Raw genomic sequence first — 17878 nt, 5'->3', positions numbered from 1 at the left:
ACAGCGTGCCAGGATTAGGGCTCCTTGGAGGCTTTGTGGGTGAGGCCAGGGTAAATCAAGGACAACAGAGAGTGATCTGTTAAATAAGTTCTTCCTGGAAGCGGGAACAGGATGAAAAGGTAAATGCAGTTTGTGGTTTGTGCAGGGTGGGGATGATTTTTTTCCCCAAAATTGAAAGGGGTTAATTCCTGGTAAACAAGGAAATTGTGGACCCATACACAGCGTCTTCTCAAATCCCGTAGCATTTGCAGAATCTGCCGTTCCTCCCTACTGAGTCTCTCAGACAGAGCCCACCTGGTGAACCATGAGCAGCAGAGTTGGCCCTCGGTGGTCCCTTCTCACTAGCCCCATTCATGGATCTGCTCCTTTATTGGTTCCACAGATATTGACTGATTCCCGACTGTATTCAAGGGGAAGACAGCACCTCATAAAGGGAACCTAAATTGCTTAAGCCACAAGAATATTGGCGCTCTAAGGAGGAGCCTAGTGCGGGTAAGGCTGTACCTGCTGAGGGGGGCGGGGTCAGAACCTCTGCTGCTGGAAATCTTTTCCTACAAGGAAAAATCTCCTGGGACCTGAAGGGCACTTAACCTTACCCAGACTGTCTCTAAAGAACAATGAACTAGGAGTCTGCTGTGGTCCTCTTAAGTTTGTAAGAGACCGTAATTGTCTTTTACTCTCTCTGGACCTCAGTTTCCTCACCTATAAATGGAAGAATCTAGACCAGATAAGAGCTCTCCAGCCTGACTTGACTGGTGGAGGACCCCTTTTACCATGCAGACTCTTCCCAACACCTTGAAATTATTTTACCATGCAATAATTTGTGTATGATGTGTAATAGAGAAGGGATTGTTAAAGAAAACTTATTTTAGATCCATGTATAACTTTAAAACAGTATTATCACCCAGGAGCTTTGGCTCACGCCTGTAATCCCAGCACTTTGGGAGACTGAGGCAGGTGGATCACTTGAAGCCAGGAGTTTGAGACCAGCCTGGCCAACATGGCAAAACCTCGTGTGGGTTGCAGTGAGCTGAGATCACACCACTACATTTCAGCCTGGGCTACAGAGACCCTGTCTCAATAAATAAATAAATACAGCAGTAATAGCTATATTATTAAAAGACTAGTTTCAAGCTTTTCATGTTTTTCAAGTGATGCAGAATGTTTACTTTAAAGTAATTATGTAAGGGGAAAGCATGCTTTGTTAACAAATATCTTTTAAAATAACATATCTGGTATTGGGACAAATGTATATTAAAATGTATGAAAGTTAATGACTCATTGTACCATCAAAAATAGACAAAAACTGCTTTCCTAAATGAATGTTTGGAATTTATGCCTTTGCATTTTTAAAAAAAAAAAAAACTGGTTTATTTTTATTACTTTCATTTTTTTATGTCTAAATGATGAGATAAAACAGAAGGGTTCAGACTGCCGTATGCAAGTGACATTCTGCAAATAGCATGATGTGGGTTTGGCTGGTCTTCATTTCTAATAACAAGAGGCCAAACCAGATCTAATTGTCACTATATTTTCTCTTTATGACTTTGGTTTCAGATGTACAGAGACATTGTGACGAGCCATATAGTTTGATTGGCTGAATGCAATTTGTAGGTCTAGTGAATGAAAATCGTCTTGGTTCAAAAGTGTAGAATTATCATTTTATGGTCCTCATTTACTTTATTCCAGCAAATGTTTTATATTTTCTATTTTTAACCAGCATTTTATTGTGGGTATATGTTAAGCGGCATATGACTTTTAAAAATATTGCTGTAGAGTAGTCAAAGCCCACATGAGAAGCCACCCAAGCAGCTGTCATGTGAACGCATATCTGGCGTTAAAGGAATGAATGCTTCATGTACTGGTGAGCACACATTCAGAGGCTTCCAAAGTAATTCCATTTTAATGGGTCTTGGGGGATCCTAAAGGATTATTTAATTGTTATTTTTCCAAATGGAAATGTAAAAGACTCCACTGCCACGTGCAACAGTGTGGACCTTCCTGAATGCCTTTCAGAACCCCCTCTGTCTGGCAGTGTCTGAGGTCCTCTACTGTCCTGACAGTCTGTGATGCTTACCAGCACCGCCAGGGAAAAGGACCCTTTATTTTCCCTTAGGAGGCGAAAGATGTATAGGTCCCAAGGCCCACACTCTAGGGAGGTGTGATACAGATTTGAACCAATTACACATAGAGTGGAACAGATGAGAATCTGAGGGATCCCATCTGATTATCCAGATTGACTCTGAAATGAAGAAGTGGTGAAAGCCTGTCAGATGAAAAAAAATTTAAAGATTGCTAACGTCCAGTGTTGAGGAGAGTGTGGGAGAATTGATAGCCTTCAGCTGGTTTTGTTTTTAAGCTAGGTTAGCAGAATCTGTCAGTGTTTTAAAAGCATGTATCTTTTGACCCAGCAGTTTCTATAGGATTCTCTCTTACAGATATACCCATACTTGTGAACAAATATACCACATTTCATCAAATCTAAAACACCCTAAATTGTAAAATGTGCTATTATTTTGTGTACCATTAAGAAAACAAAACCTACCGTTTTAACTATGACACAGTCCTTTCATATCACTTAGAATTGTATTTTATACTCATTAAGATCGCTTCTATGGAGGACTCATACTATGGAGGATGTATTTTTAATCATACGTTCCTCTGGAGAGCCATTGCTTTCTACTCACCTTTTCAGCTTCATGGTTTCTGTCACTGACAAACACTTCAAGGAGGACAGCAGCTCAGGGTGCTGCGCTTACCTGAATGCAGTCCTTCTCCATGAAATCTTGGCCCCTTACCCCTTAGGCTGCCTTGGTAACTCATTGTTGCATTCAGACAGATTGGGGTAGGGTGGGGTATTTACAAAATTTCTAGTTACTAGCAGTGGGAAGGTTAGTTTGATGGAAGCGGATGCCTCTGTAGATAGCGTGACTGACCACATAATGTATCCTCCAAACAGGGACATTTCTGAGAGTCAAAAGGAGCACTATTAATAATACTGGACCAACAAGCATGAATTGTGCTGTCCCGGACAATCTGCAACATAGGGTCACCCTAATCCTAGCTCCCTTTTGTATTACTCTAGATATATAAACCATAATTAGGGAAAACTCCTTGTGAAATGTCTCTATAAGAACATCAGTGGGGTGTGTACCAGTGCATTTTATGCTGCTCTGCTCCAAATTCGCCCTTCTTGGCCCTGCTTTGTGATCCTGGAGCTGGACCCTGAAAGTATTTGTCTTCTGTCAGCTGGTGCCACTGTTAGATCTTGTCAGTAGAAAGTGCTAGAGGAACACTGAAGGGACTTCTCTTCCTAGCTCACTGCCTTTCTTCTGGTTCCTACGGCACAGCTGCCAGTGGGCGGCTTCCCAGTGAGATTTTGCCAGCACCCAGCAGTCTCCTGCTTGCCATCCTCAGCCTGCAGCGCCTCAGCAAACTCCTCCACCATCCACAGGCCCCGGCGCCACCCTCACCAGTGAGCTCTGAATCTCGGCCTTGGCGGGGAGGGAGAGTTTGTTGCTTCCTTGGGTTCCCTTTGACAGCCCCAGAGGTAGTGGCTGCTCCCTTTGTTATTCCTGAATTATCTAGAGTTCCACTTACCCTTCTTAGTAATGAACCCTCCTTTACTAGTTCATAATTTTTTACATTAAATTTTGCCTGTTGAAAGTACTGGTGTGTCTGAATCCTGACTGATACAGGATGCACTAATTATTTCTTTTCACTTGTTGGAGAACAACATCCTTCAAAGAACACGGAGAAGATGGTGGTTGGTGGGTAAAAATAACACACTTACATAGTGCTTACCATGTGCTAGGCACCGCTCCAAGAACTTGACACCCTATGAAGCAATTTCATCCTCACAGCAATTCCATGAAACAAGTAGCATTCTCATTTCCTTTTACCGATGAGGAACATGCAGCACAGTGAGGTTATGCAGTTTACCAGAGCACATGGTAAAGCTAAGATTCAAATACAGATTGTGCAACTGAAGAGTCCATGCCCTCAAACTATACGGAGTAGATGGCTCATTTTGCCACCTGGAGAACAGTGAGTGTGCCTGGCCTTGACAACTGTGCCTCTCGGGGTCACCCACAAGAGAGGCTCTGGTCAGGCACACAGAAGCCAATGTGATGGTGGCCAAAGCGTTCCAACTTGAAATATGGGAAAGCCAGTTAGAACTATGACCCCTAGAGAGGTGAAAACCACGACCCAGGCATGCTGGGTGTCCCCGTGCCTAGATTCCCCACTGCTGAGGAATGGGGAGGGTTCCTCTGTCGATCCTGGCAAGGGATGGACCCAAACCTATTGGACCAGATAAAAGTCTTGGAGGCCACAGCATAGATGATGATGGGAACTTTCCTGTGAGAGGACGAAAGAGTTTCAGTAACACTCAAGATGTTCCTTAGGTCAAAATTTTGGGGCAAGTAGGAAAGCCCACCTTGTGGGGCTGAAGAAAGACAAGGAACTGGAGTAAAACAACCTACGTTCATGTTTCCGCTCAACCAACTGGTCGAGTGACTTCAATAGCTGTCCATTGATCACATCTACCACAGTTGGCTGAGCCATCCTCCTACTGATGGACATCCTAGGCTCTTTCCTTGTGGGGCTATTACAAGCTGCTAGGAGCATATGTGTACAAGTATTTTTATTTTTATTTCTCTTGGATAAATATAGAAATGGAATTGCTGGGTCATAAGGTATGTTTATGTATAGTTCCTTTGTTTTAAACATTTTTATTGTGGTAAATTACACATAATATAAAACTGACCATTTTTAAATTGTACAATTCGGTGGCATTTAGCACATTCACAATGTTATGCAACCATCGCCACTATTGTTGTTTTTTTTCTTTTCTTTTCTTTTCTTCGAGACAGAGTCTCGCTCTGTCGCCCAGGCTGGAGTGCAGTGGCGCAATCTCAGCTCATTGCAACCTCTGCCTCCCAGGTTCAAGTGAGTCTCCTGCCTCAGCCTCCCGAGTAGCTGGGATTACAGACACATGCCACCAAGCCCAGCTAATTTTTGTGTTGTTTTGTTTTGGTTTGATTTTGTTTTGTTTTTTTTTTTATTAGAGACAGGGTTTCACCATGTTGGCCAGACTGGTCTCAAACTCCTGACCTCAAGTGATCCGCTAGGTTCAGCCTCCTTAAGTGCTAGGATTATAGGTGTGAGCCACCCACCAAGCCTAGCTATTTTTTTTTATTATTGTGATAAAATATACAGAACATAAAATTTACCATTTTAACCCTTTTCAAGTGTGTGATTCAGTAGCATTAAATACATTTTCATTGTTGTACAACTGTCTCCACTATTCATCTCCTCAACTTTTTTCTCATCTCAACTGAAACCCCAGACCCATTAAACAACAGTTCACCATTCTTCTCTCCCAAGCCCAATAACCACTATTTTACCTTCAATCTTGACAAATTTGACTATTCTAAGTATTCATAAAAGTGGAATCATGCAATATTTGTTCTTTTGTGTGTGGTTTATTTCACTTAACATAATATTTTTAAGGTTTATGTATGTTGTACCATCTATCAAAACTTCATTTCTTCTTAAGGCTGAATACTATTCACTATATGCTATACTGCATTTTATTTATACATTCATCTGTCAGTGGACGTTGGGTTGTTTCCATCTTTTAGTTATTGTGAATAATGTTGCTACTAACATTGGTGTACAAATATCTGTTTGAGTCCCTGCTTTCAGTTCTCTTAGGTATATATCTGAAAGTGGAATTGCTGGAAGATACAGTTAATTCTACGTTCAGTTTTTTGATAAGCTACCCTACTGTTTTCCATAGCAGCTGTGCCATTTTTACATTCTCAGTAACAATGCACCAGGTTCCACATCTTCCTCAACACTTGCCGTTTCGTGTTTTGTTGTTGTTGCTGTTGTTTTTATAAAAGCCATCCTAATGAAACGAAGCAGTATCTCACTGCAGCTTTGATTTGCGCTTCCCTACCGATTAGTGATGTGAGCATCTTTTTATGGGTTTATCAGCCATTTATATAGCTCCTTTGCAGAAATGTCTATCAAGTTCTTTGCCTATTTTAAAAATTGTGTTGCTTGTTTTTTTGTTGTTGGGTTTGGGGAGTTGTTTTATATTCTAGATATTAACCCTTATCAGATACATGATTTGCAAATAGTTTCTCCCATTTTGTAGCTTGCCTTTTCACTCTCTTGATAGTGTCCTTGGATGCACATAAGTTTTTAATTTTGATAACGGTCCTATGTTTGGTGGTTTGGTTTTGAGACAGGGTCTATCTCTGTTGCCCAGACTAAAGTGCAATGATGTGATCATAGCTCACGGCAACCTCAAACTCCTGGGCTCATGCAATCCTCCTGCCTCAGCCTCCCCAGTAGATGGTACTACAGGCATGCCATAGCCACCACTGTCAACCAACCTTTTTTTTTTTTTTTTTGAGACAGGGTTTCACCATGTTGACCAGGACGGTCTCAATCTGCTGACCTTGTGATCTGCCCACCTCAGCCTTCCAAAGTGCTGGGATTACAGGTGTAAGCCACCGCCCCCAGCCTGATTTTTTTTTTTTAATTAGAGATGAGGTCTTGCTACGTTTCCCAGGCTTGTCATGAACTACTGGCCTTAAGGGATCTACCCACCTCAGCCTCCCAAAATGCTGGGATTACAGACATGAGCCACAGAACTCGTCCCCTATGTTTGATTTTATAAGAAACTATGGAACTCTTTTTTTTTTCCAACATAGTTGTGCCACTTTATACTCCCACCAGTAATGTTGGGAGTTCTAATTGTTTTACATCCTCACAATGCTCAGTGTTGTCAGTCTTCAATTTTAGCCATTCTACTGGGTGTGTAATAGTATCTCATTGTATATTTAATTTGTATCTCTGAAAACTAATGGTGTTGAGCAATTTTTTGTGTGAGCTTATTGGTCGTCATCTGTATATCTTTATAAAATGGTTGTTCAAACCTTTTGCCAGTTATTTTGTTGATTTTTATTTGTCTTCCTTTTTGTTTTTAAATTTTGGTCTTTTTTTTGATATATAAAATTTTTTAATAGCTTCATATACTATTTATTTATTAAGTTATTAATATGAACAGTTATGCCGTACAGATGCTTTTTGAAGCCTATAATAAAATATAGTCCACTATCCAGCCCAGGAGAAAGATAACAAACATTACCATTCTTATAGTAAGTGTAGCATTAAGTACTCACAATAGTCCCTTATTTGGACATCAAAGGCAACAGTCAGTCAAGATTCTTTAGCTCCATTAGGATTTTAACTTTCTTGAATTATAGCTGTTTTAGAGTCAAAAGTCCAACTTAAATTACCCACAGAGATGTGTAGCATCTCCTGTTAAAGAGGAAGCAGTCGTTCTATATCAAAGCCCATCTTGCCTTTTAGGGTAGCAGTGGTCAAATTCCGGTATGGGTAGAAGGCAGGTAGGTCACAGGGAAGTTTTGATTAATTTACAAAGATTGTGTTTCAAAGCTCTAAAAACCCATTTGATGGTGGCAGTGGCAGTGAAGAGTCACTATATTTCACCAAGGGGGTCTTCCCTCTCTCTTTTTTTTGAAACGATTATGTAGCTAGATAAGAAGATCTTCCCAGTGTTGCAAGTTCAGCAACTGGATATGGATTGCTTGCAGTTTGTGCCGGAGGTAGGGGTGCTGATGGCACTGGGGAAAGTTCCCCTATAGTAGGTCTAGCGTTGATAAATTTAACTTTCCGATCAACTTCATCTATTGCATGAAGTAATGTCTCTTGATTCGTCATTACTATGTGTTTGAGTTCCTCCAACCGGTCTAATCGGCAGTTGATTGCTTTTTGACCCTCCCATATGGTCCCAACAGATACAGTCAATGCATTGATTGCAGTTTTGAGTTTTGCAATTGACTCCTCAGCTGGGTCGGGTACTGTAATCGCGTTAATCAGCTGATAGTGTGTCTTTCCCAGTTGGCTCTTGTGACTGGATTCCAAGCATTAATTCCACCAGCCTCTCCACACCTCCCGGGGTCCCCACCCAGAACGGGCTGCAACCCAGAGTCTCTTTCCATTGGTGTAATCCTTCTACCTTCGAAGGCTTTTCGTCGTGGGTACCATAAAAATACAAAGAAGAATTGCTATACAATTGTTAAACATTATTATTTGAAAAAACTTCTTTTGCTTTGTAACAATTAAACATAAGTGACAGGGCCTTAGTTTTGAGTCATTTACTTAAGATCATTTATCAAAAGGGATATACTGAGGACCAATTTTTGAGCCTAGCAATATAACAATGTCATCTTATTTTACATGAGCTAGTTCTTATACTATCATCAATTCTGAATCTTGTTTAGTTTGGTATTAGGTAATACAGTATACACAATTTATATTGTTCATGTACAAAATTTGTCGATTTTTCTATAGCTTTTTCTGATTTCCTCACTAGGATTTCACAGTATCTTTTGGAAAATAGTCAGAAGTTGGTCAGAATTTCACATTCTTAAGTTGACTTTATTTCTTTATTTTCTTTTTGAGACAGAGTCTCACTCTGTCACCCAGGCTGGAGTGCATGGTGCCATCTTGGCTCACTGCAACTTCCGCTTCCCAGGTTCAAGCAATTCTCCTGCCTCGGGGTCTGCAATTTTGGTCTTTTTTAAATTAAGTTGCAGGAGTAGCTAAATGCCTTTGGGTCAGTCATTGATTTTCTGTTTCCTTATCTGTAGGTAGCAAGTATGAATTCCTCCATGACACCTGGGCAGTAAGAAATGCCAAGCTTGGTCACTGCTCAAAGTACCCAGGACTCATAAGAACCCATGCATGCCTACTCCCATCCAAGGCATGGAGGATCCATGCCAGGAAGAATGAGGGAAATGCCAGGGGCTATGGGGGCTGGGAGGAGGACACTAACACAGAGATTTGAAGGAGGTAGCATTTAATGGCCCCTGGCAAAAAGGAGAAAGAGGACGAGGGAGCTGAAAAATGTCTTCATGGGAGAAAGGAGGGAGGGAAGACAGGGAGGGAGGGTGGCCCAACTGGCCCTGTAGCAGGGGAAAATGGAAATGTAGAAGGATATATAAACTAAACTGAAATCTCAGCACACAGCTGGCCTATGAATTTCTCCCAGAGGGAGCTTCTGCCTGCAGGGTAAAAGGGAAACAAACTTCCAGTTCTGTTTGCAGAGAGCCCTGAGGACCTGACACTGAGCACGGCCAGCTGAGGGGCCTCCTCCGCTGCCCTGTTCTGCCCTGCCCTGCCCGGCAGGGTCTTAGCTGTGGTAGCTGGCTCCATCCCAGGGCCAACAGCCAATTTTGATTACATTAAGGAGGCAGTGTATTGGGGGACCAATAGGTTAGGTTCTAAGATCAGGATAAAACTGATCCTGATCCTCCCAGAAGTGCAAATCACAACCATAAACAAATGTATTGTAATAGAGAATTAAGCTTATAAAGATATATCAGTCAGGGGACAGAAACTATACCAATTATTTAACAGAGAGAATGTAATATGGAGAATTGTTAACTAGGTTTACGGTTATTAACTAGATAACTGAAAAGTCAAAAACAAACAAACCTGCCCTATCACATAAGTTAGCAACTGCAAGAAGCAGCTACCCACTCTTCGGCTGAGAACAAAGGGAGACGTTTAATCACTAAAGCTTAGAGGTTGGAGGAAGTGCCCGCTGCATAATTGAAACTCAGACTTCTAAGGAAGGGCTCCAGCATCTGCACTGGCATCTCTGATTCGGTCACTTTAAAACTAATTCTGCAGGTACTGGGAACACTGCAAGGTAGATTTAATAACTGCTAAGGGAGGCAGGGCTCAGTGGTTCATACCTGTAATCCCAACACTTTAAGAGGCCAACGTGGGAAAATGGCTTGAGCCCAGGACTTTGAGACTAGCTTGGGCAGCATATTGAGGCCCTATCTCTACAAAAAATTTAAAAATGAGTCCAGTGTGGTAGTGTGCACCTGTAGTCCCAGCTGCTTGGGAGGCTGAGGCAAGAGGATCGCTTGAGCTCAGGAGTTCAAGGTTGCAGTGAGCTGTCATTGCACCACTGCACTCCAGCCTGGAGCAACAGAGTGAGAGAGCTCCAGAGTAAGACCCCTACCCCTACTACTACTACTACTACTACTACTAATAATAATAATAATAATAGTGCCGAGCTTGTGAAACCTGGTCCAAAGGGAAAGTGATGGGTACTCAACTCTTTCTCTCAGTGTGTGTGAATAAGGAAGCTTCCTGCCTCATCCCTTGGCCACTCAAGTACCTGAACATGGGAGGCATGGAAAGAACCAGGGTCCATGATTGCGCTGCTGAGTCACAGTCTCACTCTCCTGTGTATCCAGTTGTGCGAGCCTTTAGTCTGTTTATTATACCATTGTTTAACTAAGATCTCTGTTACTTTGTAGCCATGAGCATCTTGATAGATTAGAAAACCAAAAAAGAGAATAAGAAAAGAAACAAGGAAAAGGGATGTGTGGTAGATGAAATAATCCTGCCGGTTCTTTCCAAAAATTTCCTGTCCTAATCCCCAGAATCTGTGAGTATATCACCTTACAAAACAAAAGAGATGTTGAGATGTGATTAAGTAGGTTGATGAAGAGATTATCCTGGATTATCTGGGTGGGCTCAATGTAATCACAAGGATTCCTACAAGGGAAAGAGGGTGGCTGGAGAGTTAGAGAGGAAATGTGACAACAAAAACAGGGGATGAAATGATGTGTTTTAATGGAGAAGGAAGGCACCCTGTGAGCCAAGAAAAGCAGGTGGCTTTTAGAAGGTGGAAAACACAAGAGAACAGATTTTCTTCTTGAGTTCTCAGAAATAATGCAGCTCTGACAATACCTTGATTTAGCTCCTAAGACCCATTCAGACTTCTGACCTTCAGAACTATAAGACAATACATTTGTGTTGTTTTAAGCCACTAAGTTTCTGATTTTTTAAACTTATTTTATTTTATTGTAGAGACAAGGTCTGGCTATATTGCCCAGGCTGGTCTCAAACCCCAGGCCTCAGGCCATCCTTCCTTCTTGGCCTCCCGAAGTGCTGGGATTATAAGTGCGAGCCACCGTGCTGGGCCTGTGGTAATTTATAACAGCAGCTATAGGAAACTAACACAGCATGATAATTAGAAAACCCAAAAGAAGATGTCAGAAATAAGTACAAATGAAGCAATAATTAAATAGATATGAAAGGGTTGAATCCAGTGACTACTAAACACATAACATAGAGATTGGATTTTTAAAATTCCAGCTAGGTTCCCTTCATGAAAGGTGTATCTAAAACAAAATGACACATGAAAAACATATACCTGTTGTCTCGGTTATCTACTGCAGTGAACAAACCACCCTTAAAACTTAATGACTTAGGGCCAGGTGCAGTGGCTCACGCCTATAATCCCAGCACTTTGGGAGGCTGAGGTGCATGGATCACTTGAGGTCAGGAGTTCGAGGACAGGCTGGCCAACATGGTGAAATCCCATCTCTACTAAAAATACAAAATTAGCCAGGTGTGATGTCACACACCTGTAATCCCAGTTACTCGGGAGGCTGAAACAGTAAAATTACTTGAACCTGGGAGGCAGAGGTTGCAGTGAGCCAAGATCATGCCACTGCACTTCAGCCTGGGTGACAGAGCAAGATTCTGTCTCAAAAAAACAAACAAACAAACAAATAATAAACAAACCTTAATGACTTAGGCAGGTGGCTTTAGTGGCAGCATGAAGCACACACCAACTGCCGAGGAACAAGAGTGCAAACCCTAAGAAACTAAGGCTTTTTGAAGAGTTTAAAGACACTTGGCTTCCTTATCTGAACCACAAAGATAATGAATTATATCAGCAGTGGCAGCTGAAATATCCTAAACTAATGCTCCAAGAAGCCGGCAGTGTTTCCGAGGAGCTCCATAAAGAGGCTCAAGAAGCTTTTCTCACACTGCACAAGCATGGCTGCTTATTTCAGGACCTGGTTAGGATCCAAGGCAAAGATATGCTCACTCTGGTATCTCCCATCCTCATTGGTAATCCAGGCTGCGCCTGCAAGTATCTGAACACTAGGTTCTTTGTGGTACTCTGGCCAGTGAAAGGGTCTAATATAAAATACACCCAGGGTCAGGTGCAGTGGCTCACACCTGTAATCCCAGCACTTTGGGAGGCTGAGGTGGGCAGATCACTTGAGGCCAGGAGTTCCAGACCAGCCTGGCCAACAGGGTGAAACCTCATCTCCACTAAAAAAAAAAAAATACAGGCCAGGCGCGGTGGCTCACGCCTATAATCCCAGCACTTTGGGAGGCCGAGGCGGGTGGATCACGAGGTCAAGAGATCGAGACCATCCTGGTCAACATGGTGAAACCCCGTCTCTACTAAACATATAGAAAAAAAAAATTAGCCGAGCATGGTGGTACATGCCTGTAGTCCCAGCTACTCAGGAGGCTGAGGCAGGAGAATTGCTTGAACCCAGGAGGTGGAGGTTGCGGTGAGCCGAGATCACGCCATTGCACCCCAGCCTGGGTAACAAGAGCGAAACTCCATCTCAAAAAAAAAAAAAATACAAAAATACAAAAATTAGCATGGTGGCATGTGCCTGCAGTCCCAGCTACTTGGGAGGCTGAGGCAGGAGGATCGCTTCAACCCAGGAGGTGGAGGCTGCAGTGAGCCAAGATAGCACCACTGCACTCCAGCCTGGGTGACAGATTGAGAGTCTCAAAAAATAAAATAAAATAAAATAAAGCAAGGCTGAAATAGCTGCTGCTTGTCAGACCTTCCTCAAGTTTAATGACTACCTGCAGACAGAAATAATCCAGGCTTCGGAAGAACTCGCTGCCAAAGAGAAGGCTAATGAGGATGCTGTGCCAGTGTGTTTGGCTGCAGATTTCCCCGGTGCTGACATAGGGTCATCCTATGATGGACAAGATGAAGTGGACATAAAGAGCAGAGCAGCATACAACGTAACTTTGCTGAATTTCATGGATCCTCCGAAAATGCCACACCTGAAAGAGAAACCTTATTTTGGCATGGGGAAAATGGCAGTGAGCTGGCATCACGCTGAGAATCTGGTGGACAGGCCCCGCAGAGGCAAGTGAGGAAGGTACAGATCCTGATACTTGGCATGTTGGTGTTAAGATCTCATGGGCGTAGAGACACCTGGTTTGGCAATACCCCTTCACCAAGGAGACTGCTATTTCATGCTTGGTAATCTTTGGAGAATCAAAATTATATTGCTACTCTAGCATCTAAATTTAGATTCTTGGGTATATATTTTGAATATGTCTTATGAACTAAACTTTTGGAGTATTTCATATTAATAGTGAAACTTCTTTATGAGAACGGGTAACTAGGTTTTTCTTTTTTGAGATACTGCTAAATCTTAAAAAGTTGCTTTTCTTTTTATTCTAAGTGGTTGTGGAGTTCCTCAAATACACTAACCAATTCTCAGAATTCTTCATGAAAGCTATTAAATCACCCGAGTCAACTTATTAGTATCACTTGAAAAACTACTTCCCTGACTATATACGTTTTTAGTAGTGGGAGAGTTTTGTCTAGTTCTGAATTTAGTTTCTTCTCAGGAACAGCTGACCTGACTGACAACGGAGCCTTTCTCTCAACTTGTCATTTAGTTTTTTGGGAAGCCATATCTCAGCTGTGGTTAGGCTAATGTAAGCTGTAGAATTTGTGGGGCTTTGTTTATTTCTTCTTTGCTGTTAAGTTTTTATTTTGTTTTTGGGCTTTCTACTTGTTTTCCCATATGCAGTGTGCAAACAGTATCCTTTTTTACTCAAAGCTTCTTGGGATTTATTCTTTACTTGGCTCTAGTTCCTGATTCTTTGGGGTTTACTTCATTCCTATCTACCTGGAGAAATCTGCTTATATGTTAGTTTTGGAGCCTGGAAGAACCAGAGCTGACGCCCAGTGTTTATAATGAGTGAATTCTCAATTCGGTATTTGTAGAGAGTCCACTGTGTAAGGTTCCAGGGGAGATACTGGAGGTGGATAAATCTTGGTCTTTGCCTTTGGGGAGTTCAGAGCACGGAATAGCTCTTTAGGCCATTCTCTCATTAAGCATTTTCCAAATTTTAGCTCACTGCACATCAGCTTCAAGGTTTTGGTCATATCCATGCAATATTTGTATAATTATTTACATACTATTTCTGCCTAAACTAACTTTTTTAATCTTAAAAAAAAATTTAATGGCTTAAAGTAACAAATAAGACAGCTGGGCAAGTCTCTGCCTGTCTCCCCTGGAGTCACTCGTGCAACTATAGTCATCTCAGATGGTCTCACACAGCTGGTGCAGGCTGTTGGCCGGCCTCACCCTCTACGTGGTCTCTCACCCTCCAGGACACTAACCCAGGCTTCTGTATGTGGTGGCAGCAGCATTCCAGGTGATGAGATCAGCAGCTGGCAGACCTGGTGAGAACTACACTCAGATGTCCCATAGCATCAGTTCTGCTGCCTTCTGTATTCACAAGTCACAGTGCCAACCATGATTCAACCAATGAGGAAATGGTTGAATGGGGGTTCAACCATTGAATGGTTTAACCATTCAATGAGGAAATGGTTGAATGGTTGAATGAGGAAATGGTCCCTTTTTTTTTTTTTTTTGAGATGGAGTCTTGCTCTGTCGCCCAGGCTGGAGTGCAGTGGTGCAATCTCAGCTCACTGCAACCTCCACCTTCCAGGTTCAAGTGGTTCTCCTGCCTCAGCCTCCTGAGTAGCTAGGATTACAGGTGCGCACCAACCACACCTGGCTAATTTTTGTATTTTTAGTAGAGACAGGGTTTCACCATGTTGGTTGGGCTGGTCTTGAACTCCTGACCTTGTGATCCGTCCACCTCGGCCTCCCAAAGTGCTGGCGTGAGTCATTGCACCCGGCCAACTTCCCCTTTTAATGGAAGAGTGGCAAAGTCACATGGCAATGGGGTATGGATTCAGGAAGGGAAGAGGTTATTGTGTCATCTTTTTTATCAGCTTACCATATCTGGAAAATACTAACACAAAGTGGGTGTAGCAATATTAATATCAAAGTTGAAGTCAAATTGAAAAGAAACTAAGAGGAAATATTTCTTAGAGATAAAAGAAACACTACAACAAGAAGATAAATTAGTTGTGAGCATGTTTTCATCTAACGACATACTTTCAGAATATGTAAAGCAAAAGTTGTTAAACAATAAGGAAAGGCTGGGTACAGTGGCTCACCACTGTAATCCCAGCACTTTATGATTACAGGGAGGATTGCTTGAGCCCAGGAGTTCGAGACCAGCCTGGGCAACATGGTGAAATCCCATCTCTACAAAAAAAAAAAAAAAAAAAAAAAAAAAAAAATTACAAAAAGTAGCTCAGCATGGTGGCGCGAGCCTGTAGTCCCAGCTACAGGGAGGACTGAAGTAGGAGGATCATGTGAGCCCAGAGAGGTTGAGGCTGAGATTGCACCGCTACACTCCAGCCCGGGCACAGAGTGAGACCCAGTCTCAAAAAAAAAAAAAAGGAGAAATTGACCAAAAAAATCAGTGTTAGACTTTAACATATCTCTCTTGGAAAACAAAATAGTAAGCACTTTAAAAAATAAGGACCAAGACTATTTGAGTAACATAATAGCTTGACCTAATAGAAAGATGCAGAACTACATTCTTTTTTTCTTAATTTTCATGAGCTTATCAAAATATTACTTACATTTAAGTAATCAGTTTTCATGAGCTGAAATATACATTACATTTTTCTACCTGCATAAGTCATTTAGTTTGATTTTCAGAACTTCATTCTAAGCAGAAAATACATATTCACAAAAATTGACCATAAGCTAAGCTGCAAAGGAAATCTTAACACATCTCCCACCCAAAAGTAATACAACACAGACTATCTTCTCTCACCACAATGCAATACCATTAGAAGTGAAAAACAAAATGATAGCCAAAAAAAAACAAACTAATGTATGTCTAGAAACTTTTAAACAGACTTGTAAATAACTCAAGTTAAAGAGATAGCAGGACCAGAACCTAGATTTCCAAATAACCAGAGCAGTTCATGATCTAGCCCCTTTGCTCATATAAAGCTATTCATTTTAAAATATTTGCTGAATTATGAGAGAGACAAAGAGGGAGAGACAGAGAGGCAGAGACAGAACACGGTGGGCCAGGAAAGGGATTCCCTGGAGCAACTAGTTCAATGTATGGAAGAATTGAAGGGTCAGATAGCTATTACCAGCCAGGTTCAGCAAAGCGTAGAAGGATCTGCTGGTCTCAGTGACCTGGGCAGGCAAACAGCACCCGGGGGAGGCCAGGGCAAGACACCAGCAAGGAGACAGATCCTCTGAGCGTGAATCCTAGGGTAGATGCTATTTGCTTCTGATTCTTTAATGCAGACGAGCTCCTGTGTGCAGAGGAGAGAGGTGGCTCCTGGAAGCAGGTAAATTCCAGAAACTACAAGGGGCCCAACAGTCAATATCCAGAAGGATTCCAGACGGTTTCAACTCAACAGTGCCAGAATACTCACAACATGGGAACAGTCCGTTTTCTGAACATTGGAGTCCAGTGGTGCCTGAGTCAGGAGCCGTGCCAATTGAGCAGACCAGACGTGGTATTTTCTCTACATAGCACAAACCAGAGCGCATATTTGATGGTGATAACATAGCAGTGCTTTAGCTTGTGATGAGGGTTACTCCAGATAATCCAGACCTCCAAAATTCTACTTGTGGCCTTAATAATTCACATTATTTGATTATATCAGTTAAAATACAGAGTACCTATCATTCTTTCCTTTGCACTATGGTAACAGAACATCTGTTGGGCTGAAATCCATTTTTTCGCCTTTTCGTGTGAATTCATTGATGCCTTCATCCACCCACTCACCCATCCCTCTACTTAACTAGCACTCAAAACAAACTTATCACATCTCAGATCCTTAGTGTTTCATATGTCATCGTTTATGTCTCCTCTGATTACTTGTAGATGAGAAAAATGAAGGTGGTGTGAGTTATTTGGGTGCTAAACGATATTCTAGAAAGAAGTGCTCAGCTAAAACTGTGCTAGACAAATAACTACAAAGAAGGAGAGAGAAAAATGAATAAGAAAATAGTGGCAGAGAGGAAATGGAGGGGTCTCAGTGGGGAATCTGGCTTCTTATCTGTCTGGGTTTTGATTTTCAGTTGCACCAGGGGAGTCTTTATGTCTGGGATGCTGAGAAAACCAGCCCACGCCAGGCGGGCTGTGAGGGCATGATTTGGAGGCGTTTAGTTTCTTAAACTCTAAAGTATGGATTCTGGTGTCAGAGGCCTGAGCCATTTTGCTCCTCCCCCACCCCCCAGCTCCCACTCTACTTCCTCCAATCTTCCTAAGAATTCTGCGTCCTGCAGAAAGGCAGGTGCCAGATTCCCTTCTCCATCCTCCACACCCGCTCAGGTTTCTCCTTCCTCACACCTGCACGCCCAGGCCCAGCGCCCCAGCCCCTCACCTCCAGGATAACTGTTAGAGCCTCTCACACTGGGCTGTCATCATTAGCACCCCGAGATTCCCGAGGGCTGGGACACTGAGGCCAGTGTCTACACCTGCCAAATTTCTCCCATAGCTGCGTACCAGCTGAGTGTGTTCCCAAGACGCCTAAGGAGCTCTGCACGCGGCTCCGGGTCCACTGCGACGCTGCGCAGAGGACAGCGGCCGCTCTGCTTGGCCTCGGGTGGGGAGGGCCCAGGGTCCTGCACTGAACCCTGGCCCTGCGGCCCGGCGCCTCGCCGAGCCCGCCGCGGAGTCTGCCGGCTGCACGCTGCAGGTCTGGGGCTCACCCTGAATCCGGACCTGCGGGGACCCCCGCGCGCGTTCCCGCTGGGTGCGCACCGCAGCCCTCAGTAGCCAGGCAATCATTTCCATTTTCCAGATGGGAAAGCCAAGCCTTGACCCCTGCGCCAGCACCGTGTTCTCA

The 17878-nt window shown here is 42.8% G+C and overlaps 1 pseudogene; it reads left to right on the top strand.

Annotated features, from left to right (window-relative positions):
• Positions 1-11689: 11689 nt before the first annotated feature.
• On the top strand, positions 11690-17808 carry LOC105716071 (alpha-ketoglutarate-dependent dioxygenase FTO-like; annotated as a pseudogene).
• Positions 17809-17878: the final 70 nt, after the last annotated feature.

This window comes from Aotus nancymaae, unplaced genomic scaffold (genome assembly GCF_030222135.1).
Source record: "Aotus nancymaae isolate 86718 unplaced genomic scaffold, 86718_ANA_hifiasm-v0.15.2.pri h1tg000057l, whole genome shotgun sequence".
Lineage (NCBI taxonomy): Eukaryota > Metazoa > Chordata > Mammalia > Primates > Aotidae > Aotus > Aotus nancymaae.
The sequence above is the reverse complement of the archived record's forward strand: the minus strand, read 5'-3'. Positions and strand labels throughout refer to the sequence as shown.